Raw genomic sequence first — 17769 nt, forward strand, 5'->3', positions numbered from 1 at the left:
GTTGTAAGTTGGCCTCTAAATTGTCCATTGTGTGTAGGATAGAATTAGTGTATGGTTAATCGTGATCGGTATGGATTGTTTACACGTTGTATCTCTAAACTAAATGAAACATCACATTTCTCCATATTTCATTTGTAAATTCTGAGTTCATTCTGATAACCTACCAAATGTCCACTTTAAACTGGCTACAAAATCCTCCTCATAGGTTAGCATATTAGTTTCAAAGGAAGGCTTTGAAATTTGACATGAGCAAATAAATCTACAAATTAATTTCTCCCTTGCGTTTGCTCATGTTATCAAATTTGGTGAATGTGATACAAAATTAACTGAAAATCTTGCCAAGTGACTATTTCATTTGTCATTCAAAAAACCTATGTCTGCATGTGAAGGAACTATACATCAATTGAACGTAAACTATGAACAGATTTATCAATAACTGCATAATATTAGTTGCATTCGTCGCTTTCAAGTTTGGTAACAATCATTTTATAATACAATCAATTCAAAATATATGCCTCTTTAGAACTGCCTGTTCCATTTCAGTTAATTTTAATTGATAATTGCTTGCAAAAATTAGTTGTTTCTTCTTTACCATAATTTAACTGTACATAACATTTATAAATAATCGATTCTTCACATCCATAACCCAAAGTAAATGTAAACATTATAAATGTTATAAAGTTATGAATAAATAATTTATAAATAATTGATTTTTCATATCCATAACCCAAAGTAAATGTTGATTCATTTCATATCTGTTACCGCGCAAAGAAAGGTCAACAAAGCTGCATGTTTTAAGCTAATTAAATAGTTACTATGCAAACCTATTTTTCTTTTTGTTTCTTTCGACAGAGCTTATATTTCTGTCCTTTTTTTCAAAATTATAGTTCATGTGTTAAGATATTTCTCCTGGTTTGATGTTAAATTCAAAATCAGATGCTGATTACAGAATATACAAATGAATGGACAAAAAATGTGTGATGCTGCACAGTGGTGCAGGTGGTGGAGCCTCTGCCTCCCAGTGCCAGAGACCCAGGATCAACTCTGACCTCGGGTGCTGACTGTGTGGAGGTTGCACGTTCACCCGGTGACTGTGTGGGTTTCCTCCGGTGCTCCGGTTTCTTCAAATATTCTAAAGACATGCAGTTTGTAGATAATAAAATGGCCCCTATTGTGTAGTGTATGGATACGAAGGGGAGATAACATAGAAGTGGTGTAACTGACTGTTGGCATGGACACAGTGGGCTAAAGGGGCTGTTTACATGATGCATCTGTGCAATAAATCAATTAACAGCCCACTTAGGTAAGCAGTGTGATTGGTGAAAAACAAGGAGTATATTGCAGTTACTTCAATTCATTAACTCTGCTGATGTGGAGACCTGCTCTCATTCTCCATAAGCAGAGAGTCAAGAGCCAAGACATTGTCCTATCTGGAACATACAGGTATGACAATGAAATTCTTTCTTGCAGCAGCACAACAGAATATGTAAACATAGTACACTGTAAGCAATGTAATAAACGAGAGAAATAAAAAGTGCAGTGTGTGTAGATATACACATACTCACAAATACATACATATATATATATACACGCATACACACGTACACACAAAACAAGCTCCAATAATAGTGCTATAGTAACAATAATAGTCTCTGTATTTCAGCGCTTATTTGAGGTTGTAGTGTTTAATTCGAATGGCTGCAGGGAAGAAGCTGTTTCTGAACCTGGACGATGCAGTTTTCAGGCTCCTGTAACTTCTTCCCGATGGCCAGGGGTGAAATGAGTGTGTGGCCACTAACTGCCATTCACGCTAAGCTTGAAATAAGGCATTCTCCCTGGAACAAACATTGGGCAAGATGGAAATATTCCTGAACAATCAACCAGCTTCTTAGACTTAGTACATACTACACTACAGCACATGAACAGGCCCTTCAGCCTGCAATGTCTGTGACGAACATGACGAAGCCGAAGATCTCAGAGAAAACCCATGCAGGTCATGGGGAGAACGTACAAACTCCATACAAACAGCAGTGGTCGGGATCGAACCCGGGTATCTGGCGCTGCATTCACTGTTAGGCAGCTACTCTACCGCTGCGCCACCGTGTCGCCTATTATTAAGATTTAGTTCGGGATATGCTGAGAACAGAAGATTTTAATTTTGGTGGTCATGCGCGTTGTTTGAAATGTACCTTATTTTATATGTGTATTTTGTGTACCTTTTTTGAGATGCTTGTGTGTATTTCACTAACTTAAATGCTTCCTGAGTCTAATATTATGCACGGATTATGCTATAACTCACCCAATATTCAGCACTACTTGAAGGAACATATGTACATAAATCGCAGAACGGTGTAAAAGCACTAGGGTGATAGTAGTGAGTGGTTTTACACTTCTCTGATAGCGAGGGCTTGCTTTAGTGCAAGGAGCTGAAATAGGGCAGAATTTAATAGATTCATTTATGGTCATTAAACAAAGAGTCCTTCGAGAGATCAGTACTCCACACTTTGTTGGGAATTGGGCAAGTGGTGGAGATGTGAATTGGGAACACTTTGGGAACAATGACCACAATTCTGTATGTTTAAAGATGGTTATCAGAAAGGATAAGTGTGGTTTTCGAATTAAAGTCCTGAATTGAGAGGGAGCTAATTTCAATTGAATCGGATATAACGGTGAATATAAATAGATCTATCCGAGGTTTTATGGGGAGCAAAGTAAGACATTGCTGGAGCAGTTACTCTGACTGGAGTATCAACGTAGTACTGCAAAGGGGCAGTGGGAGCATTGTTGCATTAGTAACATAAATGGCTTGGATGTGAACGTTGGTGGACCTACTGGTGGTGTGGAAATTGGTGGCTACGAGATAGTGAAGGAGAGAGTATGGAAGGATAGAAAGGTGTGTGGATCAGCTGCTAAGTTGAGAGGACCACTGGCAGATAGAACTTTATCAGGACATGAGACAGCATCAATTTTGGGATGGACAAATAGAACAAATGGCACCAATGACATGGGTAGAAAGGGCACTATTATAGAAGTGTGAAAACGCACACCTCCAGATTCAGGAACAGTTTCTACCCTGTTATCAGGCAGTGAATCATCCGAACACAACTGGAGAGCAGTCCTGAACAAAGATACTAGAGGAGCAAGATCAACCACTCCGTCGAAATTGCCTATACTGAAGTGCAGTACGCAAAGGAGCGAGACATCCGCCATTTTAGTAAGCAAAACCCGCCTTTCGTGATGCCTTTCGCAGGGTAATCAGTGTTTTGGGGGAACAGTATGTGTGATGATACCATTAAAATGCAGAATATATCTCATCTATCAATTCACAGATTTTTGTTATTTTTCTTTTTAAATGTTTCTGCAAGTTTCTGCCGACTAAACTGGCGCCATGACCTACTACGGTTTTTAGGGTCGAGTGGTCTATCTTGCTCTGCTCTATTACCTTTGGTCCTGAACTACTATCTACCTCATTGGTGACCCTCAGTCTATCTTTGATCGGACGTTACTGGATTTACATTGCACTAAACGTTGTTACCTTATCATGTATCTGTAAACTATAAATGGCTCGATTGTAATCATGTCTTGTCTTTCCACTGACTGGTTAGCACACAACAAAAGCTTTTCACTCAACTTCGGTGAGCGAGACAATAAACTAAACTGAACTGAACAATGTTGTTTTGCTGGCACATGCTAGGGAGACTGGATAATGAAGTGATTTCTCACTGATTTGACGCCGATGGCACACGGCAGACTGTGTGGGTAGAAATGGGGAATAGCTGGAGTGTAATTTGAGAAATGGCGCTGAATTAATTGTTTCAGATTACTGCATGGCTGGAAAGGATGGGACCAGTGCAGGGTCATTAAAGCAAACTCCCGTGTGCTCGGAGGAAGGTTCCCACACTGCAGAGGGATGGTATAACTGATTTAGAAAGGTGCTGTGATCGCAGGAAACCTAATTTGAAAAAAGATTAAAAGGGAAGGATAAGGACACGCACAGACAAATAGCACTACAAATCGGCAGAACTCGAGTAAGAGAAGGGATACCGTGGTCAGAGGCGAACTCCAAGTGGAGCATGAAGTTACAACAGGTGTAGGTTGTATTTAATTGCCTTTAATTCCAACTTCTGGACCAGCCATATTGAAACAACTACCAAGAAAGCACACCAACGCCTCAACTTCCATAGAAGGCCTAGGATGTTTGGCATGTCACCTACAACTCTCAACAACGTCTACAGATGCACCATATCAAGTGTTTTATCAGGATGCTTCACAGCTTGGTCCGGTAACAGCTCCATCCAAGACCGCAAGAAATTGCAGTGAATTGTGGACGCAGCCCAGACCATCACACAAACCAACCTCCCTTCCATTGACTCCATTTATAACTCACGCTGCCTCAGCAAGGATTTTGTCCGGGTGATCCGGTTCCCTCCCATATCCGAAAGACGTACGTATTTTAGGTTAATTGGCCTCTGGATAATGTGCAGGGAGTCGCTGCAAAAGTGGAAAAACAAAACCAGGGCCAACCACCGATTTCCCTCTCACGCTGACTACCCCAAATCAGTCCTTGTTTTTCCAACTGTTGGTCGATATTGTCTCTCGGAATCATTTCCGATAACTTTCTGACCACCTACGTAGAGCACTGGCCGTTAGTTCCAAGGTTTTACCTGATAGACCCTCTAGAATAAATGCACAACTTCTCAATATTCTGGTATTTCACCTGTTGCTGGGAACCACTGGGGTGTAAGCTTCCCAAGCGATATATGAGATGTTATTCCGCTAATTTGCTTGTTACCTCACTCTGACAGTGGAAGAGGCCCAAGACAGAAAGGGTGTATGGGAATGGGAAGTGGAGTTAGTGTTTGGAGATCGCGGACTGATTGCAAGTTTCAGAGAGAGAGAGAGAGAGAGAGAGAGAGAGAGATTGTGTTTGTTTATGTATGTGCACATGTAGATTTGGCTTTGTATGTGTGAGCATATGTTCATATAGTCATATCCGCATGTGTTTGTCTGTCTACATTCCAGTTGATGTATCTGTCAGTGGGTATTTATGTGCAGATTCGTGTCAGTGTGTATGCTTGTAATTTCATGGGGTTGTGTGTGTAGATTCGTGTTTGTGAGTGTGTGTGTGTGTGTGTGTGTGTGTGTGTGTGTGTGTGTGTGCGCATGTGCTCATGTGCCTGATGCTCAAGCACTGGACAGTGCAAGACTTTAAGTCCACGGCCCCGCGGTGAGGCTCAAAGTTCACGAGGTTAATTCCCGGGATGGCGGGACTGTCATATGTTGAAAGAATGGAGCGACTGGGCTTCTATTAACGGGAATTTCGAAAGATGAGAGGGGATCTTTGAGAAACATAGAAGATTATTAAGGGGTTCGACACGTTAGAGGCAGGAAACATGTTCCCGATGTGGGGAGTCCAGAACCAGGGGTCACAGTTTAAGAATAAGGGGTAGGCCATTTAGAACGGAGACGATGAAAAACTTTTTCATTCAGAGACTTGTGAATCTGTGGAATTCTCTGCCACAGACGGCAGTGGAGGCCAATTCTCTGGATGCTTTCATGAGAGAGTTAGATAGATTTCTTAGAGACAGCGGAGTCAAGGGATATGGGAGAGAAGGCAGGAACGGGGTACCGATTGTAGATGTTCAGCCATGATCATATTGAATGGCGGTGGTCGCTCCAAGGGCCGAATGGCCTACTCCTGCATCTATTGTCTATTGTCTAAACGCAGGCAGGTGGGAATAATGTAGCTGGGACATGTTGGCAGGTGTGGGCAAGTTGGGCCGAAGGACCTGTATCACTCTACGACTCTATTACTATCTAGTCCTCCGCCTGCTCGTGTTCCATGTACCTTTATTTCCTCCATACCGATGTGCCTATCTCATGTACTGCACTGTTCTATGTTCTATGCTCCTGGAAGGCTGGGACGCGCTGCCAAGGGTGGTGGTGGAAGCACAATCGATGGTGGTCATCATCACAAATATCACAAACAGCAGAGGTCCCAGCTCCGTTCGCTGCGGTACTACACTTGTCACAGAGCATCAGCCAGAAAATCTACATTCCAACATAGCCCTCTGCCTCTTCAATATAAGACGTTTCCGAATCCATACGACCAGGGCATTTACACCTTAATCGCCTGGATCAAAGCGGTGCTGACTAACCTTAATTACCATATTCTCGTTCAAATAAGAGTAATTCCTGTCTCGAAGAATTCCCTCCAATAGCTTCCTTGCCATTGATGAGAAGCTCAACGGATAATAGTTCCCTTGGTTTTCAATAGGTATTTCTTCCGCACCACCGCCTTCGCGATCATAAACTGCCTTACCATATTTGTATTCTCTGCACTTGCTATCCTCCAAGCCCTTCTCCTGGGTGAATACAGATGCAAAGTACTGCTTTACTTCCTCACCTACATTATCCGATTCGACGCAAAAATCCCTCCTTGATCTTTAAATATTCCCACCTCCGCCATTCCCTTAGTTCTAACGGACGTGTAAGAAATCATGGGACGTTCCTTATTCTGCCTGGCGATACATTTCATGCCCCTTCTCGCCGCTCTAATTGTCCGCTTGAGTTTCCGACTCGCTTTATGTTCCTGCAAAGCCGCGTCTAATGCCTCATTTTTAAACCTGACAATCTTCCTTCGTGAGCTTTTACAACACCATTCGTCACCCACTGACCCTTTCAATTGCCATCCTTATCTCTCAACCTCAGTGGGAAATGCTGATCCTGCACTTTGATCATAAGGCGTGTTGATTTCGACATATAATCTAAGGAACAATGCCTCAATTAAGTACTTTCCCCCAACATCCAGACCTGTCCCTATTCAAAACACTCTTCCGCACTTTCCCCGCACATTTTCGTTAACGTTTAAACTTAGCCACTACTGACCCAAGAACGGATTACCTGTCACAGGATTCGAAAATAACTAAGGTAGGTTTACAGACACAGTGATTTTAATACAATGCATTTATTTATCTCAAAATATCGATGTCGATGCAAAGATTAATCAATTTTAATCGTTCTATTTCATTCTATTTCATTAGAGCGTACATTTAAACCGAGGAATATAATGTTGCAGCTACCTGTTGTAGAGAACCGTTAGCTACCCAGAGCAACGTGGAGCAGGACACAACGGCCGTGTTATCCGGACACCCGCAGTAAATGCACCAACAATGAATTTCGGATGGGTACAAATTCCAGAGATCAAAAGAGAGAAAGTGTGAAAGAAGGAGCTAAGGATACAGGAGGCGTAAAAATATGGAGCCGGAGGAAGAAATATAGATGGAAATGTGCAGGAAGGAACTGCGGATGGCGGTTTACATAAAAGTTGGACACAAAATGCTGGAGAAACTCAGCGGGAAAGGCAGCGTCTCTGGAGAGAAGAGATTGGTGACGTTTCGAGTCGAGACCCTTCTTCAGATTAAATGTCAGGGGAGAGGGCGACACAGAGACAAGGAGGTGTAAGGAGTGAGAATGAGACATCAAAGGGGATGGAGCGCAAGGAAAATGCAGAATTGATCATTGTTAACTGGGAGAAGGTGACAACAATGTAAACAGAGATTATGTAATCGTGGACAGTCAGACTCGTGGGTAAAACGGGAAGGGGGAGGGATGGAGAGGGCACACGCTGGAGGGGGGGTGAATGCACATTCACGTACTACACAACAAAGAGAGGGGGAAGCATGTAGGTTGATACTGAAGTTGTGGATCATATGGATTTGGGGCAAAACGGATGTGCCGGATATTGATGTTAGAAGAACAAATACGTCACGCATGAACTCGCCTTGAACAGGTGTTGCGAGCGCGCTACATGGGAAATATATCGGGGCTAGCAAGTTACAATAATTTGAACATTGGGATAACATTTTATTCCACGAAGAGTCCTGCCCAACATGCCCGCTCTGGATGGAACCAAATTCAGCGAATCATCATGTGAGATAATAGATTGATGGGCTGCGTCATATCCCACCTTCAGTTCTAGGCAACTGGCGCGCCAGTGTCATGAGTTTAACAATAATACTCGTTAAATGTGTAAATGCGTTCTTCACCTTCTGTCTAAATTTCCTCTGTGTAATCCCGTAGATACACGTGTTGGCGCAGGAGCTGATGTGCATGAGCAAGACCCCAACCTCATTGGCGATGTAAGATGGGCTTGGGTGACCCACACCCACGGAGTTCACAGTGACCCGAGTGCGGATGAAAGTTACAGCGACCGTTGTCCAAAGCACTATGAAGGCGCCGGACACGGTGAGCAGTAAAACGATGGACTTCCGCCGATTCTCCGCCTCCGTGTCCTTGCTATCCACTGCCTTCAGGCGACGACGGACTCTGTTGGCCGCTATGATGTTCCTGACCGTCAGTCCGTTGAACAATATGATTATAAGGAAGGGTAGCAAGGGGTTAGAGATGGTACACATCCACGAAAAAACCAACCACCAATCGGACATGAAGTAGGCGCGTTTGGGTCGGCACCCCCATTTCACACTATCCACGGTGAAGCGTGGCTGGTACATAAAGTTAAAGGGGATGTACTTCAAGCAGCTCAGCGCGCACAAGGACACAATGACCGTGACGGCCGCCCGATCCGTACAATAGGCGAGTCTCAGCTTCGGGCAGCAAATGCTGACAAAACGGTCAAAGGTGAAGGACATGGTTAACCACACGGAATAGTCCAGAGTAACGACCTGCAGGTATATATTGGAAGGACAAATTGCGCTGAGAGAGAGGAAGGAGTTGGGGGTATAGTACATGTAGATTTTATGAATTAACACGTGAAAGATGAGAACTAGGAGGTTGGAGATTGCCATCGCCACCATGTACCGGGTGATTCCTTTCGAGAGCCCACACTTACCCCGGTACAGGATCGCAGCCGTCAGCACGTTCGCTGGGGGAAGAGCAAAGTACAGTGAAATTAATATTTAAATGGAACCACCGATGTAATGGAGCTAGTTACGATTGAATGTTGCGTAGCGCGACAGACCTCAGCGAAGCGAATCACAAGAACCACTTAGTGTTAGTAAGACGAGGCTCTTTCAATGCTCCATTCTTCAGAAACTCATCATATTAATTATCACAACATCATGTGCTCTTTAAACTCGAGTTTGCGTTTTCATTCCTCCTTTAAAAACACCGCATTAAATCCCCGTGATGTCCACTCTTTGGACATCTGTCCACATATCTCCTATTCCCTCCATTTATGGCCGCTGACGCCGATGCACTGCGTCTGAAGTTACAATTTCTGTGTTGATCGCACATCAGATTACTGTAAAGTGCCGGAGAGGATGGAACAGGCAGTCAGAGTACTCACGGTCTGTCAGGAGGAAGCATTAAACAATCTCATCACAGCTTACCAGGGATACCAAACGCAGCCAGGATCGGATAGGTAATTTCATGGACGAATATAATTGGGGCCTGTTCCATCTGATTGTCCCAGTGAAGTTCAGGAACACAATGGAGCGACAGCGCAGTTCGGATGTTCTTTAATACTCCCACCAACTCCCCAGTGGGGACGGGAGAATGACGCAACCCCAATATTAGTCACACTCTCTTGAACAAACATGTTTCTTTCCGCGCGCGCGCGCGCGTGTGTGTGTGCGCGTGTGTGTGTTTGCGCGCGCCCGCGTGTGTATGTGTGTGTGTGTGAGAGTGAGCGAGTGTGCGTTTGTGTGTGTGTAGATTCGTGTATATGTATGATTGTGCGGTGTTGTTCGCGCGTGCGTGAGTATTTGTGAATGTGTGGGTATATGTTTGTGTGTGCGTGTGTGTAGATTCGTATATGTGTGTGGTTGTGCGTTCATCAATTCATGAATTAGTAAGTAATGGAAGTAAGTTCCATTATATAAGGGGCAAGAGTGTTATAAAAACAAGCCTGAAGGCTTTGTGTCTCAATGCAAGGAGTATTCGGAATAAGGTGGATGAATTAAATGTGGAGATTGTTGTTAATGATTATGATGTAGTTGGGATTACGGACACGTGGCTCCAGGGTGACCAGGGCTGGGAGCTCAACATCCAGGGATATTCTATATTCAGGCGGGATAGACAGAAAGGAAAAGGAGGTGGGGTAGCGTTGCTGGTTAGAGAGGAGTTAAAGCAGTGGAAAGGAAGGACATTAGCTCGGAGGATGTGGAATCGATATGGGTCGAGCTGCGAAACACTAAGGGGCAGAAAACGCTAGTGGGAGTTGTGTACAGGCCACCTAACAGCAGTAGTGAGGTTGGGGATGGCATCAAGCAGGAAATTAGAAATGCATGCACCAAAGGTGCAGCAGTTATAATGGGTGACTTCAATCTACATATAGATTGGGTGAACCAAACTGGCAGGGGTGCTGAGGAAGAGGATTTCTTGGAATGTTTGCGAGATGGTTTACTAAACCAACATGTCGAGGAACCAACGAGAGAGCAGGCCATTCTAGACTGGGTATTGAGTAATGAGGAAGGGTTAGTTAGCACTCTTGTTGTGCGAGGCCCCTTGGGCAAGAGTGATCATAATATGGTGGAGTTCTTCTTTAGGATGGAGAGTGACAAAGTCAATACAGAAACAAGTGTTCTGAACTTAAGGAAGACATAAACCGTCTGCCGGAAATAGCGGGGGACCGGGGATCTAACGAGATGGAGGAACTGAGGGAAATCCAGGTTAGTCGGGAAGTGGTGTTAGGTAAATTAAATGGATTAAAGGCAGATAAATCCCCAGGGCCAGATAGGCTGCATCCCAGAGTGCTTAAGGAAGTAGGCTCAGAAATAGTGGATGCATTAGTGATAATTTTTCAAAACTCCTTAGATTCTGGAGTAGTTCCTGAGGACTGGAGGGTAGCTAATGTAACCCCACTTTTTAAAAAGGGAGGGAGAGATAAAACGGGGAATTATAGACCAGTTAGCCTAACATCGGTAGTGGGGGAAATGCTAGAGTCAGTTATTAAAGATGTGATAGCATCACATTTGGAAAGTGGTGAAATCATCGGACAAAGTCAGCATGGATTTACAAAAGGCAAATCATGTCTGACGAATCTTATAGAATTTTTCGAGGATGTAACTAGTAGAGTGGATATGGGAGAACCAGTCAATGTGTTATATCTGGACTTTCAGAAGGCCTTCGACAAGGTCCCACATAGGAGATTGGTGTACAAACTTAAAGCACACGGTATTGAGGGTTCAGTGTTGAGGTGGATAGAAAATTGGTTGGCGGACAGGAAGCAAAGAGTAGGAATAAACGGGTCCTTTTCGGAATGGCAGGCAGTGACTAGTGGGGTACCGCAAGGCTCAGTGCTGGGACCCCAGTTATTTACAGTGTATATTAATGATTTGGACGAGGGAATTGAATGCAACATCTCGAAGTTTGCGGATGACACGAAGCTAGGTGGCAGTGTTAGCTGCGAGGAGGATGCTAGGAGGCTGCAGAGTGACTTGGATAGATTAGGCGAGTGGGCAAATGCATGGCAGATGCAATATAATGTGGATAAATGTGAGGTTATCCACTTTGGCGGCAAGAACAGGAAAGCAGAGTATTACCTGAATGGTTAACGATTACGAGAAGGGGAGATGCAACGTGACCTGGGTGTCATGGTGCACCAGTCATTGAAAGCAAGCGTGCAGGTGCAACAGGCAGTGAAGAAGGCGAATGGTATGTTGGCATTCATAGCAAGAGGATTTGAGTTTAGGAGCAGGGAGGTTCTACTGCAGTTGTACAGGGTCTTGGTGAGACCGCACCTGGAGTATTGTGTGCAGTTTTGGGCTCCTAATCTGAGGAAAGACGTTCTTGCCTTAGAGGGAGTACAGAGAAGGTTCACTAGATTGATCCCTGGGATGGCGGAAGATTGTTCCCGATGTTGGGGGAGTCCAGAACCACGGGTCACAGCTTAAGGATAAGGGGGAAGTCATTAGGACCGAGATGAGAAAACATTTCTTCACACAGAGAGTGGTGAGTCTTTGGAATTCCCTGTCACAGAAGGTAGTTGAGGCCAGTTCATTGGCTATATTTAAGAGGGAGTTAGATTTGGCCCTTTTTGCTAAAGGGATCAGGGGGTATGGAGATAAGGCAGGTACAGGTCACTGAGCTGGATGATCAGCCATGATCATATTGAATGGTGGTGCAGGCTCGAAGGGCCGACTGGCCTACTCCTGCACCTATTTTCTATGTTTCTAAGTTAGGCAATTCAGCACAGCGAATCTAGTCCGCCATTCAGTCACGACTCACCTATCTTTCTATCAGAACCTCATTCTCCAGCTTTCTCCCCATAACGTTTCCACCATTACCAATCAAAAATCTGTCATTCTCCGCCTTAAAAATGCCCGATGACTTGGCCTCCACAGGCGTCTGATGGAGTTATATTTTTAGGCCACCCAATTATATGCAGGCAGATCGTGAAAAGATGTAGAACAAAAGTGTTATTGTAATTAGTGATTTCCACTTTTCAAATTTTGACTGGAACTCTATTGAAGAGTGAGTTTCAGATAGAACTGAAATGGTTAGATGCCTCTGGGAAGTTTCTTGAAACAATGCGTGTAGTCAAACTCGGGATGGGGCAGCACTAAAACATATTGGGAATGCGTCCGATCAGGTGATCATATTTGAAAGGTTTCGCATTTTTGAAGACAATGATCATAATTCCATAAGTTCTAGAGATATTATACGCTTCGTCAATAAAAGGAAGCGTATGCAAAGTTAAGAAACTGGTATCAGGTGAATATAATGAAGGGGGAAAGAAACGTAAACAAACAACTGGGGCGCTAAAAGAGGTCATGAAAGGTTCTTGGCAATTGGTAGTAAGGGGAAGCCCACGGCATTTTATGCATATATTATAAGCAAAAAAATGGGAGCATTCATTGTTCATAATATAGGCTTTTCTCTTTACTATTTATCACTGGAGCTCTTCTGTGTACAGGCCCTGATGTAAATGCTATGTATTTCCATTGCTTTATATTTGCATCTGGTAAATTCAGACCCGTGAGTTCAGGCACAGTCTGTGAGGCGGGGGCAAGATATTGTACTGTAGGAGAGCACCAGGCTTCAATTCGGGCTCAGCGTTGAGGTAGCTGTCTCTGAAGGCTGGAAGCGAGCAATGAAGTGGACAGAGCTACACGCAGTCCACGCATTCAGCTACACGCAGTAAGGGCAAATGTAGACACAAAGAACTGCAGACGCTGGAAATTTGAGCGAAACGCCAAATGTTTCATTAATACATCGGCTAGGAAGAATCTGCGAAGGATGTGGGTAGGCGAAGTTTCTCATCCCTTTTCCGTCAGGTTCAGCATATTATCCGCCAATCCACCCAGTTCCTATTGAAGAATAACCTCGCAGGTCGGTAAAGTGAAATATTTTGTGGATCTTCCGCTCTCCGATCCACCTGCCTTAAACTTCAATGATCCGCGGATATGAACACCAAAACCGCTCTCAATGTCCACCACATGTTCGCTACATTTTGGCTCGCTGCGGGTGTAGTTCTGATCTCCCAACCTACCCATTGGGATGCCTGCAATTAGTTAAATCTTCACTTTCTCTCCAGATGTAACATCCTTGCACTCTGGTTGTCTTTCCCTTTGCACTACCTGTTGCATTTGTCTATGGTTTGTTTGTTCCCATGAATGGCATGACTTAACTGCAGAGCCCGCGAACGAAGTATCTGGTGACAATAATAAACCGACGCCGATACCAATCTCTCTGCCAGGACTGTGTGCTGTACTGCAACATGACTATTGTTGTAGAGTAATCTCCGCAATGAAGGTCAATGCGCCTACAACAGGGAAACTCGTCAAAAATGTCCCTCTGAGTGGAAGTGTCAAAGACTAGAGGACACAGCTTCAATGTGTGCGAGTGGTAAATGGAGGCGTGCGGGGACAGTTACACAGCGCATGTTGAATCGCTGGAACGCTGTCAAAAGTGGTGGGAGAGCCCAAGATGATAATGACATTTAAAAGGCTTCTGGATAAGCACATGTATATGCTGGGAATGGAGTAGAATGGATTGTTTATAGACAAAATAGATTGGTTTATCTGACATGGTTGAGAGATATTTTGGTCCGAAACCCATGTTACTGTCGCGTTGTGCTCTGTGTTATATATATAGCAGTTTTAAAACACTGAAACCGCACCACTAACAGTTCTGACATTGCAGTCCATTTTCAATTGCCCACCCGCCGGTCATAAAAGCATTTGGCGTAGAATTGGCTACTCGGCCGTTCAAACCTATCCTGTCATTGAATTTGCTCATTCCTGATCTATTCTGGACATGTGTATCATTATATACCAGTTCCCAATTGCTCTCAATGCCTTGATCGTTACCAAGCTTCACCTTAAATATCATTGACGGGCGATGCCCCCTCTTCCCGCAGCTGTAACTGAACAGGATAAAGGGAGCACTGAGGACTACCCGTTTACGACACGATACGATACGAAGGAACTTTGTTCATCCCCGGGCGGAACTTGGTCTGCCAATAGTTATAATACACAACAAGGTATACGAAAAACTGGAAATGAAAATGTAATTAAAACTGAAAAATAAGAAAAAGGCAAGCGATTTTTGGCTGGCTGCCGTATGAACAGCGCCTTCATCGGAACGACCGAACAAATAAACAAACAAAGAAACAAACAAACTAACAAACAAACACAGGCTTATCCCCTGGGAAGAGGTTTCTAAAACTAGAGTCCCGTCTCTTCCGGACGCCGGGTTCCGCTTTTTTCTCTCATCGTCCCTCACGGCGGTACCCCCAACGCCGGATCCTTCAATGTTCTTCACGGCGGTCCTCCCACGCCGAGTCCTCCATGTACAAACCTCCTACAGACAGCACCTGTAGTCAGGATTGAACACGGGACTCCTGCGCTGCAAGCGCTATAAGGCTGCAACTCTACCGCTGCACCACCAGTTGAACTGGCCTTTTCAGTGTATCTCATCTGATTGGTGGGAATCCTTTAAAAGACAGATAGTTAGAGTTCAGAACCAAGTTAGAATGAGGACACGATGGCAAAATTGTAAACATTGACTGATAAGAAGTATTGTAAGCCTTCATCAAAACAGAAGCATTTGCAGTTAGGAAACGGAAAACAGCCGAATATAAAGGAAGCAGAAAAGAATTTAAACAAGAAGCCCAAGAACGTTTCCTGGCAAGTACCATAAAGGAGAAGTTCAAGGCATTTTATGCATATATTATCAGCAAGAGGCAGTTAATTGCTAAATTGAAAGGTTATAAAGTGGGTGGACGAGAGTTTAAATTAGATTTTCGAGGACAGTTCTTCTTTACACAGAGTGGCAGGTGCCTGGATGCGCGCCCTGGGGAGGTGGTAGACGTAGATACGATGGCAACATTTAGGAGGAATTTAGCGGCACATGAACAGATAGACAATGGAGGTACACACATCGTATGCACGCAATTGAGATCAGATTTGTTGGCATCATGATCGGCGCAGACATGCTGCGCGGTAGTTGTTCCTATCCTGTCCTGATCTTTAATTTAGATTGACGCCGCGTCAACAATTCGAAAGGCTTCAGAGAAGCTTCTGTTCTGTGTCATGAATGTAAACCAGGCCTAAGATGTTCAGTCCTCTGTGGGAAAAACATGCACAGATTTTGAATTGCACGCCCATGGCCACGAATGGAAAACGAGGCTGGAAAAACTAATTACATTTTGCAAGGGGGAGGACGGAGATGGTGCTTCAAGGATGAAATGCCACTATGGTCGCTAATCCAGGTGAAATGGATCTGCGAAGATCAAATTGGCGTTTAATGGCCAATATGCGCACCATTTCGAGTAGCCTTTTAAAGTATTTTGACGACCCCAGTGTGTTGACCTGGATCACATGTTGGTGGTACAGGCTATTCGAAGGTTTGATGAAATGGGAGTCTGTCCCGCTGTTGAAGTCACAGATGTACCAAAGAGCACACGACGAGCAGTCAGGTCAACAACGTGTGACTGAATCAATGCAAGCAAATTCCAACACGTTATCTATCAGAATTAACGTCGAAACGATTCAATTGGTTAAAGTAAGAATATATCCGTTAGCTGCCCGCCAATGGTGAACTTGGCACCTACGCTCCCTCTTGAGAGAAAGAGGAGAGCATGGTCTTCGGGCATGATAACAGGGAGAGAAGTGTCTGAGAGCGTCGACGAGCGCGATAGGCTCGAGGGGGAAGGAGAGGGAGTGGGGTTAGGGGTTCTAAAGAGGACGTGAGCTCCCACTCTGATCGAATTGCCGATAGTTTTCAACACCTCATTTAAGATGATTTGCTCAAGAAGTTGTTGGTAGAGGGAATCTTTGATTCCAATCTGTGCATCCTGATGTCAGCCTGCATTGTGCTGAGGCGGGTTACTGAGAACTGACCTTTAGACTCCTGTAGTCAAAACGATCCCTGCTCGGGGTCTCCAGTCTCGGTGCCTGAACAGCACACATCTCCAGGGCGAGGCGGACAATGGCAGGAAGGCGGTGAACATCTCCCAAGGTATTGCGCCTGGACAAAGTTCACACATTCGATCTCGTCCTCCTCTCCAAATGTTTCTGGGAATCGTCAGCATCGCTCCCTTGAAGACCGTAGCCGTGACGCGCCATCACTTCCTCTGACTTCGTATCAACTACTCAACCAGCGGCAGAAAATAAAAGCAACCAAAACTCAGCAGAACGTCATTCACTGAAAGTCACATTGGTAACCAGGTCGTGCTGGCGAGATATTTCAGCGACAGCGAGATGATAAGGGCTAACCTTGACGGAAATACATCGGTCTCCAAAAACCGGTTTCATGTTATGCTGCCTGCAGATATTGTGTTAAACATGTGGAGATGCAACTGAAATAAGCAAATGCACCGTCGACCATTAACTCACCCTGGCATCTCCCTGAGAGACGCTGCCACACAGATTAATCTCCTTCACGCAATCCGTGCATCTGTCCCACGTGTCCCAGCCTGTATATTCTCACCGCTGTAAAGGATCTGCCCGATATTTCAGAGGGTATAAATTAGCCAAAACTCTCCTCCTGCACCCGTCGCTCCATTGAGATAATATTTCGTTTAGTCGTTCCCATCCGTCAGTGTAAAACTGTGGAAGGGGCAGGGGATGAAATAGATGCCAATTTGCAGAGATTCGGGGTGGGCAGGTGGGAATGGGAAGGAGAATAGTGGCTGGGTGTTACCTGAAATGGGGAAATATATCGCTGATACCATGGGGTTGTCGGCTCTCCCCTTCACTGTTTCTCTCCGAAGCACCTTTGTTTACAGACCCTGATGTAGATGCTGTGCATTTCCATGGTTTTCCATTTACATCCGGCAAATTCAGACTCGCGGCCCAAGCGTCAGCCTGAAAGGAGGTGACGGGAGTTGTATTGAGCAGGAGAGCACCAGGCTCCAATTTCACCGGCGCTGAAACGTTTGTTCCTGCAGGCTGGAAGAGAACAACAACGTGCACAGAGCTAGACGCAGCCCGAAGAAGGACAATGGGAGGCACAAGGAAAATTGTGCCGACTAGGCACAAGGCACTTGGAACGGATAAAAACACAAGAAAAAATAGCTGCAGGAGTAGGCCACTCGGTCCTTCGAGCCTGTACTGCCATTCAATGCGATTATTGGTGATCATCTAAAATCAGTACCCCGTTCCTGGTTGCTCCTCCCATATCCCTTGATTCCTTTAGCCCCAAGAGCTAAATCTAACTCTCCCTTGACAACATCCAGGGCATTGGCCTCCACTGCCTTGTGTGGCAGAAAATTCCAGATTCAGAACTCTCTGGGTGAAAACATTTTATTGGCAGATATTGGCAGATTCTTGATTAGTAATGGTGTCTGGGGCTATGGAGCGA

The 17769-nt window shown here is 44.7% G+C and overlaps 1 pseudogene across 1 annotated transcript in view; it reads right to left on the minus strand.

Annotated features, from left to right (window-relative positions):
* LOC144603231 (class I histocompatibility antigen, F10 alpha chain-like) overlaps positions 1 to 17769 on the minus strand; it is a 1654937-nt pseudogene that overhangs the window by 177629 nt on the left and 1459539 nt on the right. The gene's annotated exons all lie outside the window — the stretch shown is intronic.

This window comes from Rhinoraja longicauda, chromosome 19 (assembly GCF_053455715.1).
Source record: "Rhinoraja longicauda isolate Sanriku21f chromosome 19, sRhiLon1.1, whole genome shotgun sequence".
Classification (NCBI taxonomy): Eukaryota; Metazoa; Chordata; class Chondrichthyes; order Rajiformes; family Arhynchobatidae; genus Rhinoraja; species Rhinoraja longicauda.